Raw genomic sequence first — 9,815 nt, 5'->3', positions numbered from 1 at the left:
AGAATCAAATATAATATTTGAGACAAAGTATATAAGTACAAAAGACAATTTAAAAGAATATATATATAATAATAAAAATAAGTACAAAAGTAAAGATAAATAATAATAATAGTAATGAATGGGTCGTAGTTTGGGGTTGTTTTTTTTGTCACAAAATTGCATGGACCCCACTACAATTATTCCATTTAATTAGTGCAAATTCTTATTAAAATTAATAAAAATACTCCAATTTTATATTTATCTCAAAAATACTTAACATTAAAAAAATTCAATAATTCTTCAAAATTTTCAAAAAAAAAAAATAATAATAATAAATAAAAAAATACCCTTAAAAGAATTCAAAACATACCCGTTAATTTTGGACGAATGCCATTAATATTTTGTTTAAAAAATATCTTAAATTTTCAAAATAAATAAAAAAATACCATTTAATTTTAAACCAGGTAAATACCCTTGAATTTTGATTGTTTCAAAAATACTAATGAATTTTCAAAAGTAATATCAATATGGGAGATAATCTATGAGATGTATATTGATCATTTTTTTTTTTATAAAGGATAAGGTTTTTACTGCCTTTAAAATTGCATTAATATTTTTTAAACAGATAAAATATTTTTTGAACTTTTAAAAAGAAAGGTATTTTTGAAACACTAAGTATTTTATTAAACATAATAAAGCCCTAACGGGCGGAGAGTCAATATCGAGGTGCTAAATCAAACTAATAAAAATCTAAAATATCACGCTAATTTTAATAGAGATGTTAGTACTAAATTTCAAAAATACCCTTCAATTTTAATTTTTTTTTATTAATACCTTTAAATTTAAAAATGCAAAAATATAATTTTTGACAATTCTTTGAAGTTATTTTGAATAGGAATAACTAATTTGATATTAAATTAACTATTTTTGTTTAGAAATATATTTTATTTATATTTTAAAATGGTTAAAAATGAGAAAATTCTTTATTTAAAAAACCCCTTCAAGTTAAATATATTTATAACTAAATAGTAGATATAAGTCGTTATCATTTGTCAATAATAGAAAACAAAGATCCCTTCAAGTTTCAATTACTCAAGCGTATGAGTAAGGGCACGTTTGGAAAATGTCATATCTACAAAAGAAAATAAAAATAATAATCATATCAAATTACATTTTTTATTGTTATAATCAAACTTATTGAAATTATATAATGTATGTGAATGTGTGTGCATATATATACACCCGAGTCAAAGAAGGGTATATAAAATGAACCGAGACCACATTCGAATGAGAGGAATCTTGAGGATTGAATAGCTAAGAAATGTTTAAAAGAATTAAAGGTTCCTATTTATACCAATAAGGTACACCTTCATGTTCGGTGGTTGACTCAATCATAGAAACTTCACGGTTAACCATGTCATGTTGGATGTATGTGAGTGTAAACAAAGCATGCTAGAAGGACTCGTGTTGGTTTATGGAGATAATTTTCACTCTTAGAAGAAACATTCTGGTATAATTTGTGTTGGTTTATGGAGATAATTCCAGGTTGGGTGATCTCTTGACAATTTTTCTAAGATGCATGTGAGTGAGAGCAAAACATGTCAAAGAACTCGTATTGGTTCATAAAGATAGTTTATGGAGATAGGTTTCACTCTTACCAGAAGCATGCTGGAAGGATTCGTGTTGATTTGAGAGAATACTTTTAGAAGTGAGAACGTAACACGAGAGATATAAGAAAATATAAGGGTCATCGAGTGTCAATTCTAAATTTCAAATCTTAATCCAAATCACGGACACGAGTCGATATGTATATATATATATATAATCGATACATAGAAGTTCCCAATGGGAAATGCAATATGCTTGAAATGGAATCTTGGAAAGTGTAATATAGTACGATGTGAACCGGCCTCTTCAATAGGAGGTGCCCACACTCGTTAAATAAAATAACCACAAAAGAAAAAATAAAAACATGAACAGGGGCAAAATTGTCAATTTATTACATAATTCAAACAATTCCACTAATACGTATTTTATCCACCTTTAAATTAGCCCTTTAGTTTTGAAGTCTAAATTAAGATTGACTGCACATAAAATTTATTTATTTTTATTTTTTATTTTCTGAATAATTAAATAGAAACTTTATATTAACACATTTAAAACTTGATAAGCTATAAAGAACAATTTAACCTCAATAACACTCTAAACATCTCTAAACATGTATAACTATTTAAAAAATAATAATATTTTGATTGTATTATCATGAATTATCTAATAGTCATTGTTGGATGATGAAAGTCCCACGTCGGCTAATTTAGGGAATGTTCATGGTTTTATAAATCAAAGAATACTCTCTCTATTGGCGTGAGACCTTTTGGGAAAGCCCAAAGCAAAGCTATGAGAGCTTATGCTCAAAGTAGACAATATCATACAATTATGGAGAGTCAGTGTGTTCATCTAACATGGTATTAGAGCCATGTCCTAATTAGCCATGTCTATAGGATCCTTAAATGTCGAACAGACTCCAAAAAGAAAAATGCTCCTTGAAGGCATAGTAAAAAATGACTAAAACTCCAAAAGAAAAATGAGTCGATTAAGGGGAGGGCTAATTTAGGAAATGATTATGGGTTTATAATCGAGGAATACTCTCTCCATTGGGGTGAGGCCTTTTGAAGAAAGTCCAAAGCAAAGCCATGAGAGTTTATGCTAAAAAAAGTGGACAATATCATACCATTGTGGAGAGTCGGATTCATCTGACAAAACCGACCAAACAAAGGTCGGAAATAAAAACCTCTTGAGGGAGGAAAGAGAGGCAACAGATCAATTCCAATTGTCCTTTCTCGAGGCATTTATTTAGACAAAGACTCGTTTTTTCTTTTTACGGAATAGTAAATATTTATCAAACATACACTAACAAATATGAATAAAAAAGGAAAAAAAAAAAACATACCTACACACATCACACAGCCGAGTGAGAAAAGGAGAGATTTTACCTGCAAAATGAAGCAAGGGGAGTCAGAAATCTGACTTGGAGGAAATGAACAAAACCGACCATGAGAGCACTAAGATCAGGTAATGTTCGGACCCATTTGAGGGGGTGAAGAGTCTATCCTCTTTCAACTATTACCTGCCATCAAATTCCACTTTCATTCATTTCATTTCATTTCGCTTCCATTTTCTGATTAAAACTCCATTTAATAATCTTTTTTTATATATATATATATATAGATAAGGAATCACTACAAGTGGAGTAAGATTCGGATTACCTTGTTGATCGAATATCTCAAGGCAAGAATATTGTTTGAGATTCGAATCACTCCACAAACAAGATCGATCATGTCTAGCTTGAATGATTCTTGTTGATCAAATATCTCAAACACTATACATATATATATATATCAAAATCAAAAGAGTTATCAAACGAAAAAGTGGTTTTCCAAATGTTGCGAAAGATAAAACTGTCAGAGAAGAAAACGATAGCAATTTTAAAACAAAAAAAAAAAATCTAAAAATTAAATGATTATCAACAGCATCTAACATTAAACTTGAGTAGCTAATCCACTAACCTTTTATTTGAATTAAATGCTGTCAGTGATTATAACAATACTCATCTAATATTTGTCCATTATAATTTATAACCCAAAAAGATTATACAAAAAAAAAAAAAAAAAAAAAAAAAAAAAAAAAAAAAGCTCAGATTGTTAAGAACTATCAGTGAAAAAAACTTTATGATGCCCCAAGAAGTGAAACCAGAAATAGAATTGACAGTTACCATGTTCTAGAACAATCTATTTTCATACGATCATCAAAAATATATATACGTTGTATAGCATACGTCAAGCAAAAGATTCTTATACGAGTTATCTTGACAACGAAATATAATCGTGTTAAGTGATTCTCTTGTGAGCAAAGTCAAGTTGTGTACAAATTAGTCCGAACAATCAGGATCTGTGTATATATAAAAGACCAATCGCGTATAAGTTGTGATAGAGAACTTACCTAGAGCCCATAGTTTTCACCAAGCTTGATGGTTGAGAAAGACAGCACAAGGAGACAGCTAAATGTGGTCCAATTTTCACATGTTCAAGTACTATAGAGGCCCATCAAAATGTGAAAGAACGTTCCTTCAATCCCCAAAGTTCTGCTATAAAAGCATTCAGAAAAGCTTCACCAACTCAGTAGAATTCATAAAGAAAAGAAAAGGGAAAAAGGATCCCTCCCCTAAGTTTTCTCTGGCTTTCTTCCATTAATGTCTGTTTCCATCCAAGTTCTAGGCTTAAAAAGCCTTCAGAAGAAAGAAAAAAAGTGCCATAGGAGAGAGATTTTAGAGAGAGAAAGAACTGGTCATTTCAGCACTTCCCAACATGGGCATCATGAGAGTGAGCAGCCTGGAGATGGCAAGGGAAGAAGAAGGGAGAAGAAGCAGGGACGAAGAAGAAAGACGACTCAGTTTGGAGCTGCTAGACAAGTTCTTCAATGGAACATGTGGTACTTTACCTCAACAATCAGCTATATTTTAAGGAAGGCCAAGGCCTTTTACAATGAGTGTTGCTGTGATGCTTATGAAGATGAGAGGATGAAGAGAGTTGAAGTGGCTATGGTTGATCCTTATTTCTCAATGCCTGTTTTTCCTTATACTACTATGGCTAATTGTATGTAAATGATATTAAGGCAGAAGAATGAGTGATGGAGCTAAGGTCATGTGTGTTTGTACCAAGTTATGTGTGTCTAGGCTTAGAAGAATATGTGTGGGTCCACTTTGGAACTTTTTTGAAAACAAAAGAACCTTTTCTTTTTGTTTTCAACATTGTATTGAAGAATTGTGATCTGGTGGCTAGTAAAAGTTGCTATAGTTATTGTGCACTAGAAATTGTTATTTGTAAAGCTAGTGATTTTGGAAGCCTAGAAGAGAAGTAACAGCTCAAGTAAAAGAAATAAGAGAAACTATTAAAAGGTGGTTAGCTAAACATGTTTCTACTAAGACATTTTGGACGTTTTAATTTATATTTAGACGGCGAATTTAAAATAAACACGGTAATAACTACAATGTTTTAGCAATGAAAAATGAGGATTGTTGGGAGTGAGTCCCACGTTGACTAATGATCATGAGTTTGTAAGTAAGGAATACATCTTCATTGGTAGAGGCCCTTTGGGAAAACCAAAAGCAAAGCCACAAGAGCTTATGCTCAAAGTGGGCAAGATCATACCATTGTGGAAGTGCGTGGCTCCTAACAATGATCTCACAATAGGGTCTAAACTCGATCTTATACCTTCTAAGAGGACATGCTTCTTCGTTATTACAAAAAGAAGGTAGGGGAACGGACAAACTTGACAACTATAACATTTCCTTTCTGTAACAGCCCAAGCTCACCGCTAGCAAATATTGTCCACTTTGGCCCGTTACGTATCGCCGTCAGCCTCACGGTTTTTAAAACACATCTTCTAGGGAGAGGTTTCCACACCCTTAGAAGCAATACTTCGTTCCCCTTTCCAACCGATGTGGGATCTTACACTTTCTCACCTTCTACATTGTTTTTCAAAACCTGTAGGTAAGCATTTCTTTTTTTTTCTTTTTGAATTTACGACCCAATTCTTTCCGACTATTTTCACGGTCTAAAATTTGTTCTTTTGGTTTAAATTTGAAGGTTGAATTTGGACCATTAATTATGCAACACTCCTAGATGGTTCTACGAAGTTGTGGTGAGATTTAAGTGCTACAATAGTACTGCTTATCAGAAGAGTACAGAAATAGTACCAAGTATTTAATGTTACTGTCAATATTGATTGGGACTGAATTCAAACAAGACAAACCAAACAGAGACCAAATTATAATTTCACTTTTAAATGAAAGCAGCAGTCAATGGTATGAAAGACATGAAGGACAAGATTTAAATTACCGAGTCAGTAACTTATTCCATTGTGAATTCAAATTCAGCAGCAATTGGAAGATGATCACTTGGGAAGCTATAATTGGGCAACCCACCAATAATCTCCGGCCATTCTGATTCTGGGAGTTCTAGCAAGCTAATCGGACTTGTAGAGTCGGAAGATGAAAGAATGGACTAGTGATTATTTGCAGCTTGCTGGAAATAAAAGAGGCAATCTGCATTTTTTTTTTTTTTTTTTTTTTTCATTTTGCAATGTGCTTGAATAGGTAAAGGATTTTTAGCAACTTCATTCAGTTGATTTGAGTGGCTGAGTCTGAGGGTCTTGTTGATGGAGGATTTTGACGGTAGCTATGTTATGATACCATGTTGTAACTTGCTGTCTTTCTTGTTTATTTTTAGGGAGGATAACAGTAAATCTAAATTAAAACACCCTAATGTTAAACCTAAAATAAATCTCTTAGGTACCAGTCAATCTAAATAATAATTCTTAGACATTAGATAATTAAATCTAAAGAGGTCAACTACTCCATAAGAAATTACACAAATATCCTTCTACCTATTCTCAGCTTGGATACTGATTTACGGCTAATCCTTCCAAACTATTTGCCTTCAACAGTAATCATACCAAACTGTTTGCCTTTATTCTTCATTTTTAAACTATGTAGTTTAATTTTTTGTAAGGAAGATCATTTGAAGTACGATATCATGTTAAGTTGTTAACTACATAAGAGATAATTCTAACAAGAAAAAAAGGGTCGTGTTTTCGGGAAAAAACTATAAGGTAAAGGTGTTCAAGATTATCTAGCCAAGCTCTACCTAATATTTCTCTACATATGTTTCTGCCATATGAGATTATGTAAAATAGTATTTCTCATGTCATCTTGTTATCTTATGCTCATGAGACTGTATCAATGTCACTAACCAAGAAAAAACTCATTCAAATCTAATTACAATTAAATAGTCAGAGACCATTTTTCAGGACGAGAAAAACCTATGCAAATGATAAATCAAGATAGATGACGAACCTTGTCCCCAGGGTTTGAATTGAAGTCACCAGCCAAAGGTACTGAGGGTGTGCATTCAAACCTTTCAGACACTGATGTCTTGAATCGAGCTAGGCGTGATAAAAGCTATTTGGCCTTGGCAAGCTTGTCATCAGCCCATTCTGGATCCGTGTAATAAATATCAATTCTTTACAAATTGGAGGGATAAGATGTTCTTCAATACAACAGGCCCTTTAAGCGACTGTATAGCCTTAAACCTAGAAAATAAAATTTTACCAGTAAAGATGGGTGTTTGCTACAATTACAACATGATGAAAAGGCTTCTTGAGTTTGAAAGCAGGCATAATTCCAACATAATATCCTGTGTAGTGCAACATAACTGACCCGGTAATATTTTCACAAGACTTATTGGTTTAAATTTATAGCTAATTTTATAGCCATTACCATCATATATAGATGTGTTAAATCAGATATCTGGATCCTATTGAACAGAAAAACTTAAACCACACCTGAATCCAATTTCACTGCATTGACATCTTACGGAACAGCTATCAACCTTATCTAAGGTTTACAGTTTTTATCAAATGTAGAATCCAAAATCATCAAGAAGGATGAATTATATTCAATAATTTTAATAGTATACAAACAAGTTATAATAGTAGATTCCCAAATCATCAATAAGGATGAATTATATTCAATGTGTTTACAAATGTCCTAACGCTAATATTCTATTACATTTTTGCTACGGCAATCCACTTTTGCTTATATATTCCTGACCTGAACAAGATGTTTTGCAGCAAACAACATTATTGAACGGAAAGAAGCATAAAACTAAACTTAAGAATGAAGAATGAAGAATGAAATGAATCGGAAATGTGTTGCCTACCTGGCTAAAATATTGTAAGAAACAAAACGAAATCTGATACCTGCAGTAGCAATATAGAAAGCCGTGCTTAGATGATGAGTGAAGTCATATAAAACACCTATATTGTTTCTCAATTTTCAGTAATAAGAACGTCTAAAAGTTCTTTATTTGTTTTAAAAATCATTTCAAATTGTTCAAGTTTGGTCGAATGATAAAAATGAACAAGTCTAATATAGCCAAATGGACAAATCCAGAGCAAGAAAACACGAACATAGATTTCCCTTCCATCAAAACGAGGGGGGAAAACATACCATCAGGTTTACTTCTAGAGTAAACGCCAGCCCCTTCCTCGGAAATAAACTTCGGATGCTTTGGTGATTGTACAGTACTCATGTTACGTATGATATTTCTGGCAGTATAGAACGTAAAAAGAAGAAAAATGAGCCAGAGCAAATAACAATTCAAAACGATACCCCAAAAAAAGCATCTTAAACATTAATCACAACGTTTTCAAATCATGGATTGTTCCACATTCTTGTTAATTTGATCCATAAATCTCACGGTATTGAAAATTAGCGACACCGTCCTCGATTGAGTCGACTCCATAAAAATAAAATGCTACTTGAGTTGCACAATTCAATCGAAACAGATATATGAACAACTCCAGAAGCAATAACCTTACTCTGATCATTTCACTTTCCCTTCCTCGACGTCCTTCAACCAATGATTACGAGTACAAACAAGAAGAACGCTATTATTTTCGTCATCACATCGATTCAACACTCATCAAACGCAAAAACAAAATCTACCATGTTAAGCTTCCAAAAAAAAAAAACCTTAAATCGGTGCGTCAATCCGCGATGCCTCCGGAAGCGGACATAGTCGAAGAAGGATTCAAGAACAATATTAGAATCAATTCATTTCAATAACATAATCCAAAAAATAAATTGTAGCTTCAGAAAAAGAGATCACATTACCAGCTTAGACAGCGGGAGAGAGAAGAAAGCTGCAACTGCGAGCCATAATAGCTTTCAGCCGCGGAAAATCTTTAAATATGTAAATGCAAAATCGACCGATTCGATGGCGCGGTGGAAGCTGAAACAGTAACAGATAGCGGTTTTCACTTTTGTGTTTTACGGCACAGTAAAAACTTAAAGGAGTAGTAAAACACAAAAGTATATTTTAACCTATATTAAATATATATATATATATATATATTTAATAAAAAAAAATTAGTATTAATTGTTACTATAGGTAGTTTAATATAAATATATTTCTAACCTATATTAAATATATAAATATATATTTATTTATTTATTTTTTTTAATTAATTGTTAACTTTAACATAAATATTTTTTTTAACCTATATTAAATATATATATATATATATTTAATAAATAAAAAATAGTATTAATTGTTAATATAGGTAGGAGTCACTGTTTAATATAAATATATTTTTAACCTATATTAAATATATATTTATTTATTTATTTAATATTTTTTTTATTAATTGTTAACTTTAACATAAATATTTTTTTTAACCTATATTAAAATATATATATATATATATATATATATATATATATATATATTTATTTATTTATTTATTTATTTATTCATTATTTTTATTTTTATTTATTAATTGTTAACTTTAAAATAAATATTTTCTAAGAAAGAATAGTAAATGAGTAAATTATATGGACCCGTCTAATACAATTTTTTTTTTTTTTAATTGTTAACTTTAAAATAACTGTTTTTCAAAAGAGAATAGTAAATGAGTAAAAATTATCAGTGGTATCTCGCCGCCCCGATCCCAATAAAAATAAATGAAAAAGATGTAGACGGAGAAGGCTTACTTCGTGGACATCTCTACCTTTATTAATATAAAAAATATACCAATCAACAATTATGCTCACTTCAGCATAGTAGAGTTCGGGATAATTTTATGAAATGTCCGTATTTGAATATCTAATCTCTAGATCGAGACCTTATGCTAACTACTAGTTATGATCACGTGTTCCGTTACTAGTCAAGTTAGTTAAATGTTAAGAGAAAATGTGCATATAGATATATTAGGGA

At 31.2% G+C, this 9,815-nt stretch overlaps 2 long non-coding RNA genes across 14 annotated transcripts; one reads left to right on the top strand and one right to left on the bottom strand.

Moving 5' to 3' along the window:
• Window positions 1-1,038: 1,038 nt before the first annotated feature.
• LOC147793387 (uncharacterized) lies at window positions 1,039-1,950 on the top strand. The gene is made up of 2 exons (XR_015415132.1): window positions 1,039-1,610; window positions 1,673-1,950. It is a non-coding gene; the product is annotated as an uncharacterized LOC147793387 (long non-coding RNA).
• On the bottom strand, window positions 1,752-8,851 carry LOC147793386 (uncharacterized). Of its 13 annotated transcripts, none has more exons than XR_015415103.1 (9): window positions 8,714-8,757; window positions 8,546-8,600; window positions 8,419-8,450; window positions 8,048-8,145; window positions 7,758-7,797; window positions 6,893-7,128; window positions 3,979-4,123; window positions 3,246-3,358; window positions 1,755-2,972 (listed from the first exon to the last, which is right to left on the bottom strand). It is a non-coding gene; the product is annotated as an uncharacterized LOC147793386 (long non-coding RNA). The 13 variants fall into 13 exon arrangements; XR_015415115.1 differs by having other exon boundaries at window positions 1,757-2,972; window positions 8,573-8,600; window positions 8,714-8,755; XR_015415082.1 differs by having other exon boundaries at window positions 1,759-2,972; window positions 8,414-8,450; window positions 8,573-8,600; window positions 8,714-8,751.
• Window positions 8,852-9,815: the final 964 nt, after the last annotated feature.

Source organism: Cucurbita pepo, chromosome 2 (assembly GCF_057944985.1).
Source record: "Cucurbita pepo subsp. pepo isolate OVF chromosome 2, ASM5794498v1, whole genome shotgun sequence".
Classification (NCBI taxonomy): Eukaryota; Viridiplantae; Streptophyta; class Magnoliopsida; order Cucurbitales; family Cucurbitaceae; genus Cucurbita; species Cucurbita pepo.
This window is presented reverse-complemented; position numbering and strand designations above follow the sequence as displayed.